At 43.4% G+C, this 25,293-nt stretch overlaps 10 non-coding genes across 10 annotated transcripts; all 10 read right to left on the bottom strand.

Annotated features, from left to right (window-relative positions):
* Positions 1 to 1,818: 1,818 nt before the first annotated feature.
* trnad-guc lies at positions 1,819 to 1,890 on the bottom strand. The gene has a single exon. It is a non-coding gene; the product is annotated as a tRNA-Asp (tRNA).
* A 3,344-nt stretch (positions 1,891 to 5,234) lies between these two features.
* Positions 5,235 to 5,306, bottom strand: trnad-guc. The gene has a single exon. It is a non-coding gene; the product is annotated as a tRNA-Asp (tRNA).
* A 1,988-nt stretch (positions 5,307 to 7,294) lies between these two features.
* On the bottom strand, positions 7,295 to 7,366 carry trnad-guc. The gene has a single exon. It is a non-coding gene; the product is annotated as a tRNA-Asp (tRNA).
* Positions 7,367 to 9,951: 2,585 nt separating this feature from the next.
* trnad-guc lies at positions 9,952 to 10,023 on the bottom strand. Its single transcript has one exon. It is a non-coding gene; the product is annotated as a tRNA-Asp (tRNA).
* Positions 10,024 to 12,011: 1,988 nt separating this feature from the next.
* Positions 12,012 to 12,083, bottom strand: trnad-guc. Its single transcript has one exon. It is a non-coding gene; the product is annotated as a tRNA-Asp (tRNA).
* Positions 12,084 to 15,427: 3,344 nt separating this feature from the next.
* On the bottom strand, positions 15,428 to 15,499 carry trnad-guc. The gene has a single exon. It is a non-coding gene; the product is annotated as a tRNA-Asp (tRNA).
* A 1,991-nt stretch (positions 15,500 to 17,490) lies between these two features.
* Positions 17,491 to 17,562, bottom strand: trnad-guc. Its single transcript has one exon. It is a non-coding gene; the product is annotated as a tRNA-Asp (tRNA).
* Positions 17,563 to 19,964: 2,402 nt separating this feature from the next.
* Positions 19,965 to 20,036, bottom strand: trnad-guc. The gene has a single exon. It is a non-coding gene; the product is annotated as a tRNA-Asp (tRNA).
* A 2,464-nt stretch (positions 20,037 to 22,500) lies between these two features.
* trnad-guc lies at positions 22,501 to 22,572 on the bottom strand. The gene has a single exon. It is a non-coding gene; the product is annotated as a tRNA-Asp (tRNA).
* Positions 22,573 to 24,560: 1,988 nt separating this feature from the next.
* Positions 24,561 to 24,632, bottom strand: trnad-guc. The gene has a single exon. It is a non-coding gene; the product is annotated as a tRNA-Asp (tRNA).
* Positions 24,633 to 25,293: the final 661 nt, after the last annotated feature.

The raw sequence follows: 25,293 nt of genomic DNA, 5'->3' as shown, positions 1-25,293 counted from the left end.
CTGTTCAATTAAAATAATTAGGATCAATTTGCTGCTTTTGTCAGCGAAGTGTGATCGATCACAGTTTTCCGAGTGACAGGTGCAGATACAGTTCATTTTATTGAAGACGATCAGCTGACTTCAAGAGTTCAGTCTATTTCCTATTTTAACACAAAAACAGCACAATTAATTTCTTTTCTTTTTTTTGTAAACCAGATGAGTTTCGATATAAGGTTTGGTTGAAGCAGAGACCAGTCAAAAGCAAGCAGGTTGGGTGGCACATAAACTGTGGCTAAAACACTGAAATCCAGTGGGGAATTTTTCAAGGCCAGCATTTCGGACTACACTGTGCCTGCCCCAGTGAAAGTTCAATGCCGAAAATAGGGTGCCAGGTTCAGTGATCAAATCAAACTGTGTGGCATCTTGCTCTCTGATTGAGTCTTCTGGCTTAGCAGTGCAGCGTCTGTCAAACCTGTTTCATTATATTAACTGGGATCAATTTGCTGTTTTTGTCTGAGAAGTCTTGGCTTTGTTACAGTTGGAACTACAAAGCAACCTCCCCATCGAGTGCAAGTTCAATGCCGAAAATAGGGTGCCAGGGTCAGTGATCAAATCAAACTGTGTGGCATCTTGCTCTCTGATTGAGTCCTCTGGCTTAGCAGTGCAGCGTCTGTCAAACCTGTTCCATTATATTAACTGGGATCAATTTGCTGCTTTTGTCTGAGAAGTCTTGGCTTTGTTACAGTTGGAACTACAATGCAACCTCCCCATGGAGTGCAAGTTAAATGTCGAAAATAGGGTGCCAGGGTAAGGGATCAAATCAATCTGTGTGGCATCTTGCTCTCTGATTGAGTCCTCTTGCTTGGCAATGCTACTTCTGTCAAACCTATTCCATTATATTAACTAAATCAATTCACTGCTTTTGTCAGAGAAGTCTTGGCTTTGTTACAGTTGGCACTACAAAGCAACCTCCCCATCGAGGAATCAAAACACTGTCTTCCGCAGGCAAGTTGAGGTAAGTTGCACTCTGATTGAGTCTTCTGGCTTATCAGTGCAGCTTCTGTCAAACCTGTTCCATTATATTATCTAGGATCAATTTGCTGCTTTTGTCCGAGAAGTCTTGGCTTTGTTACAGTTTGAACTACAAAGCAAATGCCGAAAATAGGGTGCCAGGTTCAGTGATCAAATCAAACTGTGTGGTATCTTGCTCTCTGATTGAGTCTTCTGGCTTCTAAGTGCAGCTTCTATCAAACCTGTTCCATTATATTGACTAGGATCAATTTGCTGCTTTTGTCAGAGAATTCTTTGCTTTGTTACAGTTGGAACTATGAAGTAAATGCCGAAAATAGGGTGCCAGGTTAAAGAATCAAATCAACCTGTGTGGCATCTTGCTCTCTGATTGAGTCCTCTGGCTTAGCAGTGCAGCGTCTGTCAAACCTGTTCCATTATATTAACTGGGATCAATTTGCTGCTTTTGTCTGAGAAGTCTTGGCTTTGTTAAAGTTGGAACTACAAAGCAACCTCCCCATCGAGTGCAAATTAAATGCCAGAAATAGGGTGCCAGGGTAAGGGATCAAATCAATCCATGTGGCATCTTGCTCTCTGATTGAGTCTTCTTGCTTGGCAGTGCAGCTTCTTTCAAACCTGTTCCATTATATTAACTAGGATCAATTTGCTGCTTTTGTCAGAGAAGTCTTGGCTTTGTTACAGTTGGACCTATAACGCAACCTCCTTATTGAGGAATCAACACATGGTCTTCCGCAGGCAAGTTGAGAGCAGTGGCACTTCTGTCCAAGACGTCTCGAACTTCTTAGAGTTGGAACTGGGTGGAAAAGCAGTCTCCCCGTCGGGGAATCGAACCCCGGTCTTCCGCGTGACAGGCGGAGATACTGTCCACTATACTAACGAGGAACACCTGTCCTGAAGGTTGAAGGCTGCGGGCAACTGGGACTAGACTGCACTTGCCCCAGTGCAAGTTATATGCTGTAAAAAGGGTGCCAGGTTCAGTGATCAAATTAACCCGTGTGGCATCTTGCTCTCTGATTGAGTCTTGCGGCATGGCAGTGCTGCTTTGGTCAAACCTGTTCAATTAAAATAATTAGGATCAATTTGCTGCTTTTGTCAGCGAAGTGTGATCGATCACAGTTTTCCGAGTGACAGGTGCAGATACAGTTCATTTTATTGAAGACGATCAGCTGGCTTCAAGAGTTCAGTCTATTTCCTATTTTAACACAAAAACAGCACAATTCATTTCTTTTCTTTTTTTTGTAAACCAGATGAGTTTCGATATAAGGTTTGGTTGAAGCAGAGACCAGTCAAAAGCAAGCAGGTTGGGTGGCACATAAACTGTGGCTAAAACACTGAAATCCAGTGGGGAATTTTTCAAGGCCAGCATTTCGGACTACACTGCGCCTGCCCCAGTGAAAGTTCAATGCCGAAAATAGGGTGCCAGGTTCAGTGATCAAATCAAACTGTGTGGCATCTTGCTCTCTGATTGAGTCCTCTGGCTTAGCAGTGCAGCGTCTGTCAAACCTGTTCCATTATATTAACTGGGATCAATTTGCTGCTTTTGTCTGAGAAGTCTTGGCTTTGTTACAGTTGAAACTACAATGCAACCTCCCCATCGAGTGCGAGTTCAATGCCGAAAATAGGGTGCCAGGTTCAGTGATCAAATCAAACTGTGTGGCATCTTGCTCTCTGATTGAGTCTTCTGGCTTAGCAGTGCAGCGTCTGTCAAACCTGTTCCATTATATTAACTGGGATCAATTTGCTGTTTTTGTCTGAGAAGTCTTGGCTTTGTTACAGTTGGTACTACAAAGCAACCTCCCCATCGAGTGCAAGTTCAATGCCGAAAATAGGGTGCCAGGGTCAGTGATCAAATCAAACTGTGTGGCATCTTGCTCTCTGATTGAGTCCTCTGGCTTAGCAGTGCAGCGTCTGTCAAACCTGTTCCATTATATTAACTGGGATCAATTTGCTGCTTTTGTCTGAGAAGTCTTGGCTTTGTTAAAGTTGGAACTACAATGCAACCTCCCCATGGAGTGCAAGTTAAATGTCGAAAATAGGGTGCCAGGGTAAGGGATCAAATCAATCTGTGTGGCATCTTGCTCTCTGATTGAGTCCTCTTGCTTGGCAATGCTACTTCTGTCAAACCTATTCCATTATATTAACTAAATCAATTTACTGCTTTTGTCAGAGAAGTCTTGGCTTTGTTACAGTTGGTACTACAAAGCAACCTCCCCATCGAGGAATCAAAACACTGTCTTCCGCAGGCAAGTTGAGGCAAGTTGCACTCTGATTGAGTCTTCTGGCTTAGCAGTGCAGCTTCTGTCAAACCTGTTCCATTATATTATCTAGGATCAATTTGCTGCTTTTGTCCGAGAAGTCTTGGCTTTGTTACAGTTTGAACTACAAAGCAAATGCCGAAAATAGGGTGCCAGGTTCAGTGATCAAATCAAACTGTGTGGTATCTTGCTCTCTGATTGAGTCTTCTGGCTTATAAGTGCAGCTTCTATCAAACCTGTTCCATTATATTGACTAGGATCAATTTGCTGCCTTTGTCTGAGAATTCTTTGCTTTGTTACAGTTGGAACTACGAAGTAAATGCCGAAAATAGGGTGCCAGGTTAAAGAATCAAATCAACCTGTGTGGCATCTTGCTCTCTGATTGAGTCCTCTGGCTTAGCAGTGCAGCGTCTGTCAAACCTGTTCCATTATATTAACTCGGATCAATTTGCTGTTTTTGTCTGAGAAGTCTTGGCTTTGTTACAGTTGGAACTACAAAGCAACCTCCCCATCGAGTGCAAGTTCAATGCCGAAAATAGGGTGCCAGGGTCAGTGATCAAATCAAACTGTGTGGCATCTTGCTCTCTGATTGAGTCCTCTTGCTTGGCAATGCTACTTCTGTCAAACCTATTCCATTATATTAACTAAATCAATTTACTGCTTTTGTCAGAGAAGTCTTGGCTTTGTTACAGTTGGTACTACAAAGCAACCTCCCCATCGAGGAATCAAAACACTGTCTTCCGCAGGCAAGTTGAGGCAAGTTGCACTCTGATTGAGTCTTCTGGCTTAGCAGTGCAGCTTCTGTCAAACCTGTTCCATTATATTATCTAGGATCAATTTGCTGCTTTTGTCCGAGAAGTCTTGGCTTTGTTACAGTTTGAACTACAAAGCAAATGCCGAAAATAGGGTGCCAGGTTCAGTGATCAAATCAAACTGTGTGGTATCTTGCTCTCTGATTGAGTCTTCTGGCTTATAAGTGCAGCTTCTATCAAACCTGTTCCATTATATTGACTAGGATCAATTTGCTGCTTTTGTCTGAGAATTCTTTGCTTTGTTACAGTTGGAACTACGAAGTAAATGCCGAAAATAGGGTGCCAGGTTAAAGAATCAAATCAACCTGTGTGGCATCTTGCTCTCTGATTGAGTCCTCTGGCTTAGCAGTGCAGCGTCTGTCAAACCTGTTCCATTATATTAACTGGGATCAATTTGCTGCTTTTGTCTGAGAAGTCTTGGCTTTGTTAAAGTTGGAACTACAAAGCAACCTCCCCATCGAGTGCAAATTAAATGCCGAAAATAGGGTGCCAGGGTAAGGGATCAAATCAATCCGTGTGGCATCTTGCTCTATGATTGAGTCTTCTTGCTTGGCAGTGCAGCTTCTTTCAAACCTGTTCCATTATATTGACTAGGATCAATTTGCTGCTTTTGTCTGAGAATTCTTTGCTTTGTTACAGTTGGAACTACGAAGTAAATGCCGAAAATAGGGTGCCAGGTTAAAGAATCAAATCAACCTGTGTGGCATCTTGCTCTCTGATTGAGTCCTCTGGCTTAGCAGTGCAGCGTCTGTCAAACCTGTTCCATTATATTAACTCGGATCAATTTGCTGCTTTTGTCTGAGAAGTCTTGGCTTTGTTAAAGTTGGAACTACAAAGCAACCTCCCCATCGAGTGCAAATTAAATGCCGAAAATAGGGTGCCAGGGTAAGGGATCAAATCAATCCGTGTGGCATCTTGCTCTATGATTGAGTCTTCTTGCTTGGCAGTGCAGCTTCTTTCAAACCTGTTCCATTATATTAACTAGGATCAATTTGCTGCTTTTGTCAGAGAAGTCTTGGCTTTGTTACAGTTGGACCTATAACGCAACCTCCCCATTGAGGAATCAACACATGGTCTTCCGCAGGCAAGTTGAGAGCAGTGGCACTTCTGTCCAAGACATCTCGAACTTCTTAGAGTTGGAACTGGGTGGAAAAGCAGTCTCCCCGTCGGGGAATCGAACCCCGGTCTTCCGCGTGACAGGCGGAGATACTGTCCACTATACTAACGAGGAACACCTGTCCTGAAGGTTGAAGGCTGCGGACAACTGGGACTAGACTGCACTTGCCCCAGTGCAAGTTATATGCTGAAAATAGGGTGCCAGGTTCAGTGATCAAACTAACCCGTGTGGCATCTTGCTCTCTGATTGAGTCTTGCGGCATGGCAGTGCTGCTTTGGTCAAACCTGTTCAATTAAAATAATTAGGATCAATTTGCTGCTTTTGTCAGCGAAGTGTGATCGATCACAGTTTTCCGAGTGACAGGTGCAGATACAGTTCATTTTATTGAAGACGATCAGCTGGCTTCAAGAGTTCAGTCTATTTCCTATTTTAACACAAAAACAGCACAATTCATTTCTTTTCTTTTTTTTGTAAACCAGATGAGTTTCGATATAAGGTTTGGTTGAAGCAGAGACCAGTCAAAAGCAAGCAGGTTGGGTGGCACATAAACTGTGGCTAAAACACTGAAATCCAGTGGGGAATTTCTCAAGGCCAGCATTTCGGAATACACTGCGCCTGCCCCAGTGAAAGTTCAATGCCGAAAATAGGGTGCCAGGTTCAGTGATCAAATCAAACTGTGTGGCATCTTGCTCTCTGATTGAGTCTTCTGGCTTAGCAGTGCAGCGTCTGTCAAACCTGTTCCATTATATTAACTGGGATCAATTTGCTGTTTTTGTCTGAGAAGTCTTGGCTTTGTTACAGTTGGAACTACAAAGCAACCTCCCCATCGAGTGCAAGTTCAATGCCGAAAATAGGGTGCCAGGGTCAGTGATCAAATCAAACTGTGTGGCATCTTGCTCTCTGATTGAGTCCTCTGGCTTAGCAGTGCAGCGTCTGTCAAACCTGTTCCATTATATTAACTGGGATCAATTTGCTGCTTTTGTCTGAGAAGTCTTGGCTTTGTTACAGTTGGAACTACAATGCAACCTCCCCATGGAGTGCAAGTTAAATGTCGAAAATAGGGTGCCAGGGTAAGGGATCAAATCAATCTGTGTGGCATCTTGCTCTCTGATTGAGTCCTCTTGCTTGGCAATGCTACTTCTGTCAAACCTATTCCATTATATTAACTAAATCAATTTACTGCTTTTGTCAGAGAAGTCTTGGCTTTGTTACAGTTGGTACTACAAAGCAACCTCCCCATCGAGGAATCAAAACACTGTCTTCCGCAGGCAAGTTGAGGCAAGTTGCACTCTGATTGAGTCTTCTGGCTTAGCAGTGCAGCTTCTGTCAATCCTGTTCCATTTTATTATCTAGGATCAATTTGCTGCTTTTGTCCGAGAAGTCTTGGCTTTGTTACAGTTTGAACTACAAAGCAAATGCCGAAAATAGGGTGCCAGGTTCAGTGATCAAATCAAACTGTGTGGTATCTTGCTCTCTGATTGAGTCTTCTGGCTTATAAGTGCAGCTTCTATCAAACCTGTTCCATTATATTGACTAGGATCAATTTGCTGCTTTTGTCTGAGAATTCTTTGCTTTGTTACAGTTGGAACTACGAAGTAAATGCCGAAAATAGGGTGCCAGGTTAAAGAATCAAATCAACCTGTGTGGCATCTTGCTTTCTGATTGAGTCCTCTGGCTTAGCAGTGCAGCGTCTGTCAAACCTGTTCCATTATATTAACTGGGATCAATTTGCTGCTTTTGTCTGAGAAGTCTTGGCTTTGTTACAGTTTGAACTACAAAGCAACCTCCCCATCGAGTGCAAATTAAATGCCGAAAATAGGGTGCCAGGGTAAGGGATCAAATCAATCCGTGTGGCATCTTGCTCTCTGATTGAGTCTTCTTGCTTGGCAGTGCAGCTTCTTTCAAACCTGTTCCATTATATTAACTAGGATCAATTTGCTGCTTTTGTCAGAGAAGTCTTTGCTTTGTTACAGTTGGACCTATAACGCAACCTCCCCATTGAGGAATCAACACATGGTCTTCCGCAGGCAAGTTGAGAGCAGTGGCACTTCTGTCCAAGACGTCTCGAACTTCTTAGAGTTGGAACTGGGTGGAAAAGCAGTCTCCCCGTCGGGGAATCGAACCCCGGTCTTCCGCGTGACAGGCGGAGATACTGTCCACTATACTAACGAGGAACACCTGTCCTGAAGGTTGAAGGCTGCGGGCAACTGGGACTAGACTGCACTTGCCCTAGTGCAAGTTATATGCTGAAAATAGGGTGCCAGGTTCAGTGATCAAACTAACCCGTGTGGCATCTTGCTCTCTGATTGAGTCTTGCGGCATGGCAGTGCTGCTTTGGTCAAACCTGTTCAATTAAAATAATTAGGATCAATTTGCTGCTTTTGTCAGCGAAGTGTGATCGATCACAGTTTTCCGAGTGACAGGTGCAGATACAGTTCATTTTATTGAAGACGATCAGCTGACTTCAAGAGTTCAGTCTATTTCCTATTTTAACACAAAAACAGCACAATTCATTTCTTTTCTTTTTTTTGTAAACCAGATGAGTTTCGATATAAGGTTTGGTTGAAGCAGAGACCAGTCAAAAGCAAGCAGGTTGGGTGGCACATAAACTGTGGCTAAAACACTGAAATCCAGTGGGGAATTTTTCAAGGCCAGCATTTCGGACTACACTGCGCCTGCCCCAGTGAAAGTTCAATGCCGAAAATAGGGTGCCAGGTTCAGTGATCAAATCAAACTGTGTGGCATCTTGCTCTCTGATTGAGTCTTCTGGCTTAGCAGTGCAGCGTCTGTCAAACCTGTTCCATTATATTAACTGGGATCAATTTGCTGTTTTTGTCTGAGAAGTCTTGGCTTTGTTACAGTTGGAACTACAAAGCAACCTCCCCATCGAGTGAAAGTTCAATGCCGAAAATGGGGTGCCAGGTTCAGTGATCAAATCAAACTGTGTGGCATCTTGCTCTCTAATTGAGTCTTCTGGCTTAGCAGTGCAGCGTCTGTCAAACCTGTTTCATTATATTAACTGTGATCAATTTGCTGTTTTTGTCTGAGAAGTCTTGGCTTTGTTACAGTTGGAACTACAAAGCAACCTCCCCATCGAGTGCAAGTTCAATGCCGAAAATAGGGTGCCAGGGTCAGTGATCAAATCAATCTGTGTGGCATCTTGCTCTCTGATTGAGTCCTCTTGCTTGGCAATACTACTTCTGTCAAACCTATTCCATTATATTAACTAAATCAATTTACTGCTTTTGCCAGAGAAGTCTTGGCTTTGTTACAGTTGGAACTACAAAGCAACCTCCCCATCGAGTGCAAGTTCAATGCCGAAAATAGGGTGCCAGGGTCAGTGATCAAATCAAACTGTGTGGCATCTTGCTCTCTGATTGAGTCCTCTGGCTTAGCAGTGCAGCGTCTGTCAAACCTGTTCCATTATATTAACTGGGATCAATTTGCTGCTTTTGTCTGAGAAGTCTTGGCTTTGTTACAGTTGGAACTACAATGCAACCTCCCCATGGAGTGCAAGTTAAATGTCGAAAATAGGGTGCCAGGGTAAGGGATCAAATCAATCTGTGTGGCATCTTGCTCTCTGATTGAGTCCTCTTGCTTGGCAATGCTACTTCTGTCAAACCTATTCCATTATATTAACTAAATCAATTTACTGCTTTTGTCAGAGAAGTCTTGGCTTTGTTACAGTTGGTACTACAAAGCAACCTCCCCATCGAGGAATCAAAACACTGTCTTCCGCAGGCAAGTTGAGGCAAGTTGCACTCTGATTGAGTCTTCTGGCTTAGCAGTGCAGCTTCTGTCAAACCTGTTCCATTATATTATCTAGGATCAATTTGCTGCTTTTGTCCGAGAAGTCTTGGCTTTGTTACAGTTTGAACTACAAAGCAAATGCCGAAAATAGGGTGCCAGGTTCAGTGATCAAATCAAACTGTGTGGTATCTTGCTCTCTGATTGAGTCTTCTGGCTTATAAGTGCAGCTTCTATCAAACCTGTTCCATTATATTGACTAGGATCAATTTGCTGCTTTTGTCTGAGAATTCTTTGCTTTGTTACAGTTGGAACTACGAAGTAAATGCGGAAAATAGGGTGCCAGGTTAAAGAATCAAATCAACCTGTGTGGCATCTTGCTCTCTGATTGAGTCCTCTGGCTTAGCAGTGCAGCGTCTGTCAAACCTGTTCCATTATATTAACTGGGATCAATTTGCTGCTTTTGTCTGAGAATTCTTTGCTTTGTTACAGTTGGAACTACGAAGTAAATGCCGAAAATAGGGTGCCAGGTTAAAGAATCAAATCAACCTGTGTGGCATCTTTCTCTCTGATTGAGTCCTCTGGCTTAGCAGTGCAGCGTCTGTCAAACCTGTTCCATTATATTAACTGGGATCAATTTGCTGCTTTTGTCTGAGAAGTCTTGGCTTTGTTAAAGTTGGAACTACAAAGCAACCTCCCCATCAAGTGCAAATTAAATGCCGAAAATAGGGTGCCAGGGTAAGGGATCAAATCAATCTGTGTGGCATCTTGCTCTCTGATTGAGACTTCTTGCTTGGCAGTGCAGCTTCTTTCAAACTTGTTCCATTATATTAACTAGGATCAATTTGCTGCTTTTGTCAGAGAAGTCTTGGCTTTGTTACAGTTGGACCTATAACGCAACCTCCCCATTGAGGAATCAACACATGGTCTTCCGCAGGCAAGTTGAGAGCAGTGGCACTTCTGTCCAAAACGTCTTGAACTTCTTAGAGTTGGAACTGGGTGGAAAAGCAGTCTCCCCGTCGGGGAATCGAACCCCGGTCTTCCGCGTGACAGGCGGAGATACTGTCCACTATACTAACGAGGAACACCTGTCCTGAAGGTTGAAGGCTGCGGGCAACTGGGACTAGACTGCACTTGCCCCAGTGCAAGTTATATGCTGAAAATAGGGTGCCAGGTTCAGTGATCAAACTAACCCGTGTGGCATCTTGCTCTCTGATTGAGTCTTGCGGCATGGCAGTGCTGCTTTGGTCGAAGCTGTTCAATTAAAATAATTAGGATCAATTTGCTGCTTTTGTCAGCGAAGTGTGATCGATCACAGTTTTCCGAGTGACAGGTGCAGATACAGTTCATTTTATTGAAGACGATCAGCTGGCTTCAAGAGTTCAGTCTATTTCCTATTTTAACACAAAAACAGCACAATTAATTTCTTTTCTTTTTTTTGTAAACCAGATGAGTTTCGATATAAGGTTTGGTTGAAGCAGAGACCAGTCAAAAGCAAGCAGGTTGGGTGGCACATAAACTGTGGCTAAAACACTGAAATCCAGTGGGGAATTTTTCAAGGCCAGCATTTCGGACTACACTGCGCCTGCCCCAGTGAAAGTTCAATGCCGAAAATAGGGTGCCAGGTTCAGTGATCAAATCAAACTGTGTGGCATCTTGCTCTCTGATTGAGTCTTCTGGCTTAGCAGTGCAGCGTCTGTCAAACCTGTTCCATTATTTTAACTGGGATCAATTTGCTGCTTTTGTCTGAGAAGTCTTGGCTTTGTTACAGTTGGAACTACAAAGCAACCTCCCCATCGAGTGCAAGTTCAATGCCGAAAATAGGGTGCCAGGGTCAGTGATCAAATCAAACTGTGTGGCATCTTGCTCTCTGATTGAGTCTTCTTGCTTGGCAGTGCAGCGTCTGTCAAACCTGTTCCATTATATTAACTAGGATCAATTTGCTGCTTTTGTCTGAGAAGTCTTGGCTTTGTTACAGTTGGAACTACAATGCAACCTCCCCATGGAGTGCAAGTTAAATGTCGAAAATAGGGTGCCAGGGTAAGGGATCAAATCAATCTGTGTGGCATCTTGCTCTCTGATTGAGTCCTCTTGCTTGGCAATGCTACTTCTGTCAAACCTATTCCATTATATTAACTAAATCAATTCACTGCTTTTGTCAGAGAAGTCTTGGCTTTGTTACAGTTGGCACTACAAAGCAACCTCCCCATCGAGGAATCAAAACACTGTCTTCCGCAGGCAAGTTGAGGTAAGTTGCACTCTGATTGAGTCTTCTGGCTTAGCAGTGCAGCTTCTGTCAAACCTGTTCCATTATATTATCTAGGATCAATTTGCTGCTTTTGTCCGAGAAGTCTTGGCTTTGTTACAGTTTGAACTACAAAGCAAATGCCGAAAATAGGGTGCCAGGTTCAGTGATCAAATCAAACTGTGTGGTATCTTGCTCTCTGATTGAGTCTTCTGGCTTCTAAGTGCAGCTTCTATCAAACCTGTTCCATTATATTGATTAGGATCAATTTGCTGCTTTTGTCAGAGAATTCTTTGCTTTGTTACAGTTGGAACTATGAAGTAAATGCCGAAAATAGGGTGCCAGGTTAAAGAATCAAATCAACCTGTGTGGCATCTTGCTCTCTGATTGAGTCCTCTGGCTTAGCAGTGCAGCGTCTGTCAAACCTGTTCCATTATATTAACTGGGATCAATTTGCTGCTTTTGTCTGAGAAGTCTTGGCTTTGTTAAAGTTGGAACTACAAAGCAACCTCCCCATCGAGTGCAAATTAAATGCCAGAAATAGGGTGCCAGGGTAAGGGATCAAATCAATCCATGTGGCATCTTGCTCTCTGATTGAGTCTTCTTGCTTGGCAGTGCAGCTTCTTTCAAACCTGTTCCATTATATTAACTAGGATCAATTTGCTGCTTTTGTCAGAGAAGTCTTGGCTTTGTTACAGTTGGACCTATAACGCAACCTCCTTATTGAGGAATCAACACATGGTCTTCCGCAGGCAAGTTGAGAGCAGTGGCACTTCTGTCCAAGACGTCTCGAACTTCTTAGAGTTGGAACTGGGTGGAAAAGCAGTCTCCCCGTCGGGGAATCGAACCCCGGTCTTCCGCGTGACAGGCGGAGATACTGTCCACTATACTAACGAGGAACACCTGTCCTGAAGGTTGAAGGCTGCGGGCAACTGGGACTAGACTGCACTTGCCCCAGTGCAAGTTATATGCTGAAAATAGGGTGCCAGGTTCAGTGATCAAATTAACCCGTGTGGCATCTTGCTCTCTGATTGAGTCTTGCGGCATGGCAGTGCTGCTTTGGTCAAACCTGTTCAATTAAAATAATTAGGATCAATTTGCTGCTTTTGTCAGCGAAGTGTGATCGATCACAGTTTTCCGAGTGACAGGTGCAGATACAGTTCATTTTATTGAAGACGATCAGCTGGCTTCAAGAGTTCAGTCTATTTCCTATTTTAACACAAAAACAGCACAATTCATTTCTTTTCTTTTTTTTGTAAACCAGATGAGTTTCGATATAAGGTTTGGTTGAAGCAGAGACCAGTCAAAAGCAAGCAGGTTGGGTGGCACATAAACTGTGGCTAAAACACTGAAATCCAGTGGGGAATTTTTCAAGGCCAGCATTTCGGACTACACTGCGCCTGCCCCAGTGAAAGTTCAATGCCGAAAATAGGGTGCCAGGTTCAGTGATCAAATCAAACTGTGTGGCATCTTGCTCTCTGATTGAGTCCTCTGGCTTAGCAGTGCAGCGTCTGTCAAACCTGTTCCATTATATTAACTGGGATCAATTTGCTGCTTTTGTCTGAGAAGTCTTGGCTTTGTTACAGTTGAAACTACAATGCAACCTCCCCATCGAGTGCGAGTTCAATGCCGAAAATAGGGTGCCAGGTTCAGTGATCAAATCAAACTGTGTGGCATCTTGCTCTCTGATTGAGTCTTCTGGCTTAGCAGTGCAGCGTCTGTCAAACCTGTTCCATTATATTAACTGGGATCAATTTGCTGTTTTTGTCTGAGAAGTCTTGGCTTTGTTACAGTTGGTACTACAAAGCAACCTCCCCATCGAGTGCAAGTTCAATGCCGAAAATAGGGTGCCAGGGTCAGTGATCAAATCAAACTGTGTGGCATCTTGCTCTCTGATTGAGTCCTCTGGCTTAGCAGTGCAGCGTCTGTCAAACCTGTTCCATTATATTAACTGGGATCAATTTGCTGCTTTTGTCTGAGAAGTCTTGGCTTTGTTAAAGTTGGAACTACAATGCAACCTCCCCATGGAGTGCAAGTTAAATGTCGAAAATAGGGTGCCAGGGTAAGGGATCAAATCAATCTGTGTGGCATCTTGCTCTCTGATTGAGTCCTCTTGCTTGGCAATGCTACTTCTGTCAAACCTATTCCATTATATTAACTAAATCAATTTACTGCTTTTGTCAGAGAAGTCTTGGCTTTGTTACAGTTGGTACTACAAAGCAACCTCCCCATCGAGGAATCAAAACACTGTCTTCCGCAGGCAAGTTGAGGCAAGTTGCACTCTGATTGAGTCTTCTGGCTTAGCAGTGCAGCTTCTGTCAAACCTGTTCCATTATATTATCTAGGATCAATTTGCTGCTTTTGTCCGAGAAGTCTTGGCTTTGTTACAGTTTGAACTACAAAGCAAATGCCGAAAATAGGGTGCCAGGTTCAGTGATCAAATCAAACTGTGTGGTATCTTGCTCTCTGATTGAGTCTTCTGGCTTATAAGTGCAGCTTCTATCAAACCTGTTCCATTATATTGACTAGGATCAATTTGCTGCCTTTGTCTGAGAATTCTTTGCTTTGTTACAGTTGGAACTACGAAGTAAATGCCGAAAATAGGGTGCCAGGTTAAAGAATCAAATCAACCTGTGTGGCATCTTGCTCTCTGATTGAGTCCTCTGGCTTAGCAGTGCAGCGTCTGTCAAACCTGTTCCATTATATTAACTCGGATCAATTTGCTGTTTTTGTCTGAGAAGTCTTGGCTTTGTTACAGTTGGAACTACAAAGCAACCTCCCCATCGAGTGCAAGTTCAATGCCGAAAATAGGGTGCCAGGGTCAGTGATCAAATCAAACTGTGTGGCATCTTGCTCTCTGATTGAGTCCTCTTGCTTGGCAATGCTACTTCTGTCAAACCTATTCCATTATATTAACTAAATCAATTTACTGCTTTTGTCAGAGAAGTCTTGGCTTTGTTACAGTTGGTACTACAAAGCAACCTCCCCATCGAGGAATCAAAACACTGTCTTCCGCAGGCAAGTTGAGGCAAGTTGCACTCTGATTGAGTCTTCTGGCTTAGCAGTGCAGCTTCTGTCAAACCTGTTCCATTATATTATCTAGGATCAATTTGCTGCTTTTGTCCGAGAAGTCTTGGCTTTGTTACAGTTTGAACTACAAAGCAAATGCCGAAAATAGGGTGCCAGGTTCAGTGATCAAATCAAACTGTGTGGTATCTTGCTCTCTGATTGAGTCTTCTGGCTTATAAGTGCAGCTTCTATCAAACCTGTTCCATTATATTGACTAGGATCAATTTGCTGCTTTTGTCTGAGAATTCTTTGCTTTGTTACAGTTGGAACTACGAAGTAAATGCCGAAAATAGGGTGCCAGGTTAAAGAATCAAATCAACCTGTGTGGCATCTTGCTCTCTGATTGAGTCCTCTGGCTTAGCAGTGCAGCGTCTGTCAAACCTGTTCCATTATATTAACTGGGATCAATTTGCTGCTTTTGTCTGAGAAGTCTTGGCTTTGTTAAAGTTGGAACTACAAAGCAACCTCCCCATCGAGTGCAAATTAAATGCCGAAAATAGGGTGCCAGGGTAAGGGATCAAATCAATCCGTGTGGCATCTTGCTCTATGATTGAGTCTTCTTGCTTGGCAGTGCAGCTTCTTTCAAACCTGTTCCATTATATTGACTAGGATCAATTTGCTGCTTTTGTCTGAGAATTCTTTGCTTTGTTACAGTTGGAACTACGAAGTAAATGCCGAAAATAGGGTGCCAGGTTAAAGAATCAAATCAACCTGTGTGGCATCTTGCTCTCTGATTGAGTCCTCTGGCTTAGCAGTGCAGCGTCTGTCAAACCTGTTCCATTATATTAACTCGGATCAATTTGCTGCTTTTGTCTGAGAAGTCTTGGCTTTGTTAAAGTTGGAACTACAAAGCAACCTCCCCATCGAGTGCAAATTAAATGCCGAAAATAGGGTGCCAGGGTAAGGGATCAAATCAATCCGTGTGGCATCTTGCTCTATGATTGAGTCTTCTTGCTTGGCAGTGCAGCTTCTTTCAAATCTGTTCCATTATATTAACTAGGATCAATTTGCTGCTTTTGTCAGAGAAGTCTTGGCTTTGTTACAGTTGGACCTATAACGCAACCTCCCCATTGAGGAATCAACACATGGTCTTCCGCAGGCAAGTTGAGAGCAGTGGCACTTCTGTCCAAGACATCTCGAACTTCTTAGAGTTGGAACTGGGTGGAAAAGCAGTCTCCCCGTCGGGGAATCGAACCCCGGTCTTCCGCGTGACAGGCGGAGATACTGTCCACTATACTAACGAGGAACACCTGTCCTGAAGGTTGAAGGCTGCGGACAACTGGGACTAGACTGCACTTGCCCCAGTGCAAGTTATATGCTGAAAATAGGGTGCCAGGTTCAGTGATCAAACTAACCCGTGTGGCATCTTGCTCTCTGATTGAGTCTTGCGGCATGGCAGTGCTGCTTTGGTCAAACCTGTTCAATTAAAATAATTAGGATCAATTTGCTGCTTTTGTCAGCGAAGTGTGATCGATCACAGTTTTCCGAGTGACAGGTGCAGATACAGTTCATTTTATTGAAGACGATCAGCTGGCTTCAAGAGTTCAGTCTATTTCCTATTTTAACACAAAAACAGCACAATTCATTTCTTTTCTTTTTTTTTGTAAACCAGATGAGTTTCGATATAAGGTTTGGTTGAAGCAGAGACCAGTCAAAAGCAAGCAGGTTGGGTGGCACATAAACTGTGGCTAAAACACTGAAATCCAGTGGGGAATTTCTCAAGGCCAGCATTTCGGAATACACTGCGCCTGCCCCAGTGAAAGTTTAATGCCGAAAATAGGGTGCCAGGTTCAGTGATCAAATCAAACTGTGTGGCATCTTGCACTCTGATTGAGTCTTCTGGCTTAGCAGTGCAGCGTCTGTCAAACCTGTTCCATTATATTAACTGGGATCAATTTGCTGTTTTTGTCTGAGAAGTCTTGGCTTTGTTACAGTTGGAACTACAAAGCAACCTCCCCATCGAGTGCAAGTTCAATGCCGAAAATAGGGTGCCAGGGTCAGTGATCAAATCAAACTGTGTGGCATCTTGCTCTCTGATTGAGTCCTCTGGCTTAGCAGTGCAGCGTCTGTCAAACCTGTTCCATTATATTAACTGGGATCAATTTGCTGCTTTTGTCTGAGAAGTCTTGGCTTTGTTACAGTTGGAACTACAATGCAACCTCCCCATGGAGTGCAAGTTAAATGTCGAAAATAGGGTGCCAGGGTAAGGGATCAAATCAATCTGTGTGGCATCTTGCTCTCTGATTGAGTCCTCTTGCTTGGCAATGCTACTTCTGTCAAACCTATTCCATTATATTAACTAAATCAATTTACTGCTTTTGTCAGAGAAGTCTTGGCTTTGTTACAGTTGGCACTACAAAGCAACCTCCCCATCGAGGAATCAAAACACTGTCTTCCGCAGGCAAGTTGAGGACAAGTTGCACTCTGATTGAGTCTTCTGGCTTAGCAGTGCAGCTTCTGTCAATCCTGTTCCATTATATTATCTAGGATCAAATTCGCTGCTTTTGTCCGAGAAGTCTTGGCTTTGTTACAGTTTGAACTACAAAGCAAATGCCGAAAATAGGGTGCCAGGTTCAGTGATCAAATCAAACTGTGTGGTATCTTGCTCTCTGATTGAGTCTTCTGGCTTATAAGTGCAGCTTCTATCAAACCTGTTCCATTATATTGACTAGGATCAATTTGCTGCTTTTGTCTGAGAATTCTTTGCTTTGTTACAGTTGGAACTACGAAGTAAATGCCGAAAATAGGGTGCCAGGTTAAAGAATCAAATCAACCTGTGTGGCATCTTGCTTTCTGATTGAGTCCTCTGGCTTAGCAGTGCAGCGTCTGTCAAACCTGTTCCATTATATTAACTGGGATCAATTTGCTGCTTTTGTCTGAGAAGTCTTGGCTTTGTTACAGTTTGAACTACAAAGCAACCTCCCCATCGAGTGCAAATTAAATGCCGAAAATAGGGTGCCAGGGTAAGGGATCAAATCAATCCGTGTGGCATCTTGCTCTCTGATTGAGTCTTCTTGCTTGGCAGTGCAGCTTCTTTCAAACCTGTTCCATTATATTAACTAGGATCAATTTGCTGCTTTTGTCAGAGAAGTCTTTGCTTTGTTACAGTTGGACCTATAACGCAACCTCCCCATTGAGGAATCAACACATGGTCTTCCGCAGGCAAGTTGAGAGCAGTGGCACTTCTGTCCAAAACGTCTTGAACTTCTTAGAGTTGGAACTGGGTGGAAAAGCAGTCTCCCCGTCGGGGAATCGAACCCCGGTCTTCCGCGTGACAGGCGGAGATACTGTCCACTATACTAACGAGGAACACCTGTCCTGAAGGTTGAAGGCTGCGGGCAACTGGGACTAGACTGCACTTGCCCCAGTGCAAGTTATATGCTGAAAATAGGGTGCCAGGTTCAGTGATCAAACTAACCCGTGTGGCATCTTGCTCTCTGATTGAGTCTTGCGGCATGGCAGTGCTGCTTTGGTCGAAGCCTGTTCAATTAAAATAATTAGGATCAATTTGCTGCTTTTGTCAGCGAAGTGTGATCGATCACAGTTTTCCGAGTGACAGGTGCAGATACAGTTCATTTTATTGAAGACGATCAGCTGACTTCAAGAGTTCAGTCTATTTCCTATTTTAACACAAAAACAGCACAATTCATTTCTTTTCTTTTTTTTGTAAACCAGATGAGTTTCGATATAAGGTTTGGTTGAAGCAGAGACCAGTCAAAAGCAAGCAGGTTGGGTGGCACATAAACTGTGGCTAAAACACTGAAATCCAGTGGGGAATTTTTCAAGGCCAGCATTTCGGACTACACTGCGCCTGCCCCAGTGAAAGTTCAATGCCGAAAATAGGGTGCCAGGTTCAGTGATCAAATCAAACTGTGTGGCATCTTGCTCTCTGATTGAGTCTTCTGGCTTAGCAGTGCAGCGTCTGTCAAACCTGTTCCATTATATTAACTGGGATCAATTTGCTGTTTTTGTCTGAGAAGTCTTGGCTTTGTTACAGTTGGAACTACAAAGCAACCTCCCCATCGAGTGAAAGTTCAATGCCGAAAATAGGGTGCCAGGTTCAGTGATCAAATCAAACTGTGTGGCATCTTGCTCTCTGATTGAGTCTTCTGGCTTAGCAGTGCAGCGTCTGTCAAACCTGTTTCATTATATTAACTGTGATCAATTTGCTGTTTTTGTCTGAGAAGTCTTGGCTTTGTTACAGTTGGAACTACAAAGCAACCTCCCCATCGAGTGCAAGTTCAATGCCGAAAATAGGGTGCCAGGGTCAGTGATCAAATCAATCTGTGTGGCATCTTGCTCTCTGATTGAGTCCTCTTGCTTGGCAATGCTACTTCTGTCAAACCTATTCCATTATATTAACTAAATCAATTTACTGCTTTTGCCAGAGAAGTCTTGGCTTTGTTACAGTTGGAACTACAAAGCAACCTCCCCATCGAGTGCAAGTTCAATGCCGAAAATAGGGTGCCAGGGTCAGTGATCAAATCAAACTGTGTGGCATCTTGCTCTCTGATTGAGTCCTCTGGCTTAGCAGTGCAGCGTCTGTCAAACCTGTTCCATTATATTAACTGGGATCAATTTGCTGCTTTTGTCTGAGAAGTCTTGGCTTTGTTACAGTTGGAACTACAATGCAACCTCCCCATGGAGTGCAAGTTAAATGTCGAAAATAGGGTGCCAGGGTAAGGGATCAAATCAATCTGTGTGGCATCTTGCTCTCTGATTGAGTCCTCTTGCTTGGCAATGCTACTTCTGTCAAACCTATTCCATTATATTAACTAAATCAATTTACTGCTTTTGTCAGAGAAGTCTTGGCTTTGTTACAGTTGGTACTACAAAGCAACCTCCCCATCGAGGAATCAAAACACTGTCTTCCGCAGGCAAGTTGAGGCAAGTTGCACTCTGATTGAGTCTTCTGGCTTAGCAGTGCAGCTTCTGTCAAACCTGTTCCATTATATTATCTAGGATCAATTTGCTGCTTTTGTCCGAGAAGTCTTGGCTTTGTTACAGTTTGAACTACAAAGCAAATGCCGAAAATAGGGTGCCAGGTTCAGTGATCAAATCAAACTGTGTGGTATCTTGCTCTCTGATTGAGTCTTCTGGCTTATAAGTGCAGCTTCTATCAAACCTGTTCCATTATATTGACTAGGATCAATTTGCTGCTTTTGTCTGAGAATTCTTTGCTTTGTTACAGTTGGAACTACGAAGTAAATGCCGAAAATAGGGTGCCAGGTTAAAGAATCAAATCAACCTGTGTGGCATCTTGCTCTCTGATTGAGTCCTCTGGCTTAGCAGTGCAGCGTCTGTCAAACCTGTTCCATTATATTAACTGGGATCAATTTGCTGCTTTTGTCTGAGAAGTCTTGGCTTTGTTAAAGTTGGAACTACAAAGCAACCTCCCCATCGAGTGCAAATTAAATGCCGAAAATAGGGTGCCAGGGTAAGGGATCAAATCAATCCGTGTGGCATCTTGCTCTCTGATTGAGTCTTCTTGCTTGGCAGTGCAGCTTCTTTCAAACCTGTTCCATTATATTAACTAGGATCAATTTGCTGCTTTTGTCAGAGAAGTCTTGGCTTTGTTTCAGTTGGACCTATAACGCAACCTCCCCATTGAGGAATCAACACATGGTCTTCCGCAGGCAAGTTGAGAGCAGTGGCACTTCTGTCCAAAACGTCTTGAACTTCTTAGAGTTGGAACTGGGTGGAAAAGCAGTCTCCCCGTCGGGGAATCGAACCCCGGTCTTCCGCGTGACAGGCGGAGATACTGTCCACTATACTAACGAGGAACACCTGTCCTGAAGGTTGAAGGCTGCGGGCAACTGGGACTAGACTGCACTTGCCCCAGTGCAAGTTATATGCTGAAAATAGGGTGCCAGGTTCAGTGATCAAACTAACCCGTGTGGCATCTTGCTCTCTGATTGAGTCTTGCGGCATGGCAGTGCTGCTTTGGTCGAAAGCTGTTCAATTAAAATAATTAGGATCAATTTGCTGCTTTTGTCAGCGAAGTGTGATCGATCACAGTTTTCCGAGTGACAGGTGCAGATACAGTTCATTTTATTGAAGACGATCAGCTGACTTCAAGAGTTCAGTCTATTTCCTATTTTAACACAAAAACAGCACAATTCATTTCTTTTCTTTTTTTTGTAAACCAGATGAGTTTCGATATAAGGTTTGGTTGAAGCAGAGACCAGTCAAAAGCAAGCAGGTTGGGTGGCACATAAACTGTGGCTAAAACACTGAAATCCAGTGGGGAATTTTTCAAGGCCAGCATTTCGGACTACACTGCGCCTGCCCCAGTGAAAGTTCAATGCCGAAAATAGGGTGCCAGGTTCAGTGATCAAATCAAACTGTGTGGCATCTTGCTCTCTGATTGAGTCTTCTGGCTTAGCAGTGCAGCGTCTGTCAAACCTGTTCCATTATATTAACTGGGATCAATTTGCTGTTTTTGTCTGAGAAGTCTTGGCTTTGTTACAGTTGGAACTACAAAGCAACCTCCCCATCGAGTGAAAGTTCAATGCCGAAAATAGGGTGCCAGGTTCAGTGATCAAATCAAACTGTGTGGCATCTTGCTCTCTGATTGAGTCTTCTGGCTTAGCAGTGCAGCGTCTGTCAAACCTGTTTCATTATATTAACTGTGATCAATTTGCTGTTTTTGTCTGAGAAGTCTTGGCTTTGTTACAGTTGGAACTACAAAGCAACCTCCCCATCGAGTGCAAGTTCAATGCCGAAAATAGGGTGCCAGGGTCAGTGATCAAATCAATCTGTGTGGCCTCTTGCTCTCTGATTGAGTCCTCTTGCTTGGCAATGCTACTTCTGTCAAACCTATTCCATTATATTAACTAAATCAATTTACTGCTTTTGCCAGAGAAGTCTTGGCTTTGTTACAGTTGGAACTACAAAGCAACCTCCCCATCGAGTGCAAGTTCAATGCCGAAAATAGGGTGCCAGGGTCAGTGATCAAATCAAACTGTGTGGCATCTTGCTCTCTGATTGAGTCCTCTGGCTTAGCAGTGCAGCGTCTGTCAAACCTGTTCCATTATATTAACTGGGATCAATTTGCTGCTTTTGTCTGAGAAGTCTTGGCTTTGTTACAGTTGGAACTACAATGCAACCTCCCCATGGAGTGCAAGTTAAATGTCGAAAATAGGGTGCCAGGGTAAGGGATCAAATCAATCTGTGTGGCATCTTGCTCTCTGATTGAGTCCTCTTGCTTGGCAATGCTACTTCTGTCAAACCTATTCCATTATATTAACTAAATCAATTTACTGCTTTTGTCAGAGAAGTCTTGGCTTTGTTACAGTTGGTACTACAAAGCAACCTCCCCATCGAGGAATCAAAACACTGTCTTCCGCAGGCAAGTTGAGGCAAGTTGCACTCTGATTGAGTCTTCTGGCTTAGCAGTGCAGCTTCTGTCAAACCTGTTCCATTATATTATCTAGGATCAATTTGCTGCTTTTGTCCGAGAAGTCTTGGCTTTGTTACAGTTTGAACTACAAAGCAAATGCCGAAAATAGGGTGCCAGGTTCAGTGATCAAATCAAACTGTGTGGTATCTTGCTCTCTGATTGAGTCTTCTGGCTTATAAGTGCAGCTTCTATCAAACCTGTTCCATTATATTGACTAGGATCAATTTGCTGCTTTTGTCTGAGAATTCTTTGCTTTGTTACAGTTGGAACTACGAAGTAAATGCCGAAAATAGGGTGCCAGGTTAAAGAATCAAATCAACCTGTGTGGCATCTTGCTCTCTAAAATGCCAAATAGGGTGCCAGGTTAAAGAATCAAATCAACCTGTGTGGCATCTTGCTCTCTGATTGAGTCCTCTGGCTTAGCAGTGCAGCGTCTGTCAAACCTGTTCCATTATATTAACTGGGATCAATTTGCTGCTTTTGTCTGAGAAGTCTTGGCTTTGTTAAAGTTGGAACTACAAAGCAACCTCCCCATCGAGTGCAAATTAAATGCCGAAAATAGGGTGCCAGGGTAAGGGATCAAATCAATCCGTGTGGCATCTTGCTCTCTGATTGAGTCTTCTTGCTTGGCAGTGCAGCTTCTTTCAAACCTGTTCCATTATATTAACTAGGATCAATTTGCTGCTTTTGTCAGAGAAGTCTTTGCTTTGTTACAGTTGGACCTATAACGCAACCTCCCCATTGAGGAATCAATACATGGTCTTCCGCAGGCAAGTTGAGAGCAGTGGCACTTCTGTCCAAGACGTCTCGGCCTTCTTAGAGTTGGAACTGGGTGGAAAAGCTGTCTCCCCGTCGGGGAATCGAACCCCGGTCTTCCGCGTGACAGGCGGAGATACTGTCCACTATACTAACGAGGAACACCTGTCCTAAAGGTTGAAGGCTGCGGGCAACTGGGACTAGACAGCACTTGCCCTAGTGCAAGTTATATGCTGAAAATAGGGTGCCAGGTTCAGTGATCAAACTAACCCGTGTGGCATCTTGCTCTCTGATTGAGTCTTGCGGCATGGCAGTGCTGCTTTGGTCAAACCTGTTCAATTAAAATAATTAGGATCAATTTGCTGCTTTTGTCAGCGAAGTGTGATCGATCACAGTTTTCCGAGTGACAGGTGCAGATACAGTTCATTTTATTGAAGACGATCAGCTGGCTTCAAGAGTTCAGTCTATTTCCTATTTTAACACAAAAACAGCACAATTCATTTCTTTTCTTTTTTTTGTAAACCAGATGAGTTTCGATATAAGGTTTGGTTGAAGCAGAGACCAGTCAAAAGCAAGCAGGTTGGGTGGCACATAAACTGTGGCTAAAACACTGAAATCCAGTGGGGAATTTTTCAAGGCCAGCATTTCGGACTACACTGCGCCTGCCCCAGTGAAAGTTCAATGCCGAAAATAGGGTGCCAGGTTCAGTGATCAAATCAAACTGTGTGGCATCTTGCTCTCTGATTGAGTCTTCTGGCTTAGCAGTGCAGCGTCTGTCAAACCTGTTCCATTATATTAACTGGGATCAATTTGCTGCTTTTGTCTGAGAAGTCTTGGCTTTGTTACAGTTGGAACTACAAAGCAACCTCCCCATCGAGTGCAAGTTCAATGCCGAAAATAGGGTGCCAGGGTCAGTGATCAAATCAAACTGTGTGGCATCTTGCTCTCTGATTGAGTCTTCTGGCTTAGCAGTGCAGCGTCTGTCAAACCTGTTCCATTATATTAACTAGGATCAATTTGCTGCTTTTGTCTGAGAAGTCTTGGCTTTGTTACAGTTGGAACTACAATGCAACCTCCCCATGGAGTGCAAGTTAAATGTCGAAAATAGGGTGCCAGGGTAAGGGATCAAATCAATCTGTGTGGCATCTTGCTCTCTGATTGAGTCCTCTTGCTTGGCAATGCTACTTCTGTCAAACCTATTCCATTATATTAACTAAATCAATTTACTGCTTTTGTCAGAGAAGTCTTGGCTTTGTTACAGTTGGTACTACAAAGCAACCTCCCCATCGAGGAATCAAAACACTGTCTTCCGCAGGCAAGTTGAGGCAAGTTGCACTCTGATTGAGTCTTCTGGCTTAGCAGTGCAGCTTCTGTCAAACCTGTTCCATTATATTATCTAGGATCAATTTGCTGCTTTTGTCCGAGAAGTCTTGGCTTTGTTACAGTTTGAACTACAAAGCAAATGCCGAAAATAGGGTGCCAGGTTCAGTGATCAAATCAAACTGTGTGGTATCTTGCTCTCTGATTGAGTCTTCTGGCTTATAAGTGCAGCTTCTATCAAACCTGTTCCATTATATTGACTAGGATCAATTTGCTGCTTTTGTCTGAGAATTCTTTGCTTTGTTACAGTTGGAACTACGAAGTAAATGCCGAAAATAGGGTGCCAGGTTAAAGAATCAAATCAACCTGTGTGGCATCTTGCTCTCTGATTGAGTCCTCTGGCTTAGCAGTGCAGCGTCTGTCAAACCTGTTCCATTATATTAACTGGGATCAATTTGCTGCTTTTGTCTGAGAAGTCTTGGCTTTGTTAAAGTTGGAACTACAAAGCAACCTCCCCATCGAGTGCAAATTAAATGCCGAAAATAGGGTGCCAGGGTAAGGGATCAAATCAATCCGTGTGGCATCTTGCTCTCTGATTGAGTCTTCTTGCTTGGCAGTGCAGCTTCTTTCAAACCTGTTCCATTATATTAACTAGGATCAATTTGCTGCTTTTGTCAGAGAAGTCTTTGCTTTGTTACAGTTGGACCTATAACGCAACCTCCCCATTGAGGAATCAATACATGGTCTTCCGCAGGCAAGTTGAGAGCAGTGGCACTTCTGTCCAAGACGTCTCGAACTACTTAGAGTTGGAACTAGGTTGAAAAGAAGTCTCCCCGTTGGGGAATCGAACCCCGGTCTTCCGCGTGACAGGCGGAGATACTGTCCACTATACTAACGAGGAACACCTGTCCTGAAGGTTGAAGGCTGCGGGCAACTGGGACTAGACTGCACTTGCCCTAGTGCAAGTTATATGCTGAAAATAGGGTGCCAGGTTCAGTGATCAAATTAACCCGTGTGGCATCTTGCTCTCTGATTGAGTCTTGCGGCATGGCAGTGCTGCTTTGGTCAAACCTGTTCAATTAAAATAATTAGGATCAATTTGCTGCTTTTGTCAGCGAAGTGTGATCGATCACAGTTTTCCGAGTGACAGGTGCAGATACAGTTCATTTTATTGAAGACGATCAGCTGGCTTCAAGAGTTCAGTCTATTTCCTATTTTAACACAAAAACAGCACAATTCATTTCTTTTCTTTTTTTTGTAAACCAGATGAGTTTCGATATAAGGTTTGGTTGAAGCAGAGACCAGTCAAAAGCAAGCAGGTTGGGTGGCACATAAACTGTGGCTAAAACACTGAAATCCAGTGGGGAATTTTTCAAGGCCAGCATTTCGGACTACACTGCGCCTGCCCCAGTGAAAGTTCAATGCCGAAAATAGGGTGCCAGGTTCAGTGATCAAATCAAACTGTGTGGCATCTTGCTCTCTGATTGAGTCCTCTGGCTTAGCAGTGCAGCGTCTGTCAAACCTGTTCCATTATATTAACTGGGATCAATTTGCTGCTTTTG

The sequence above is a fragment of the Tachysurus fulvidraco genome, chromosome 19 (genome assembly GCF_022655615.1).
Source record: "Tachysurus fulvidraco isolate hzauxx_2018 chromosome 19, HZAU_PFXX_2.0, whole genome shotgun sequence".
In the NCBI taxonomy this organism is placed as follows: domain Eukaryota; kingdom Metazoa; phylum Chordata; class Actinopteri; order Siluriformes; family Bagridae; genus Tachysurus; species Tachysurus fulvidraco.
Note: the sequence above shows the minus strand (reverse complement) of the source record. Positions and strands in the feature narration are given on the sequence as shown.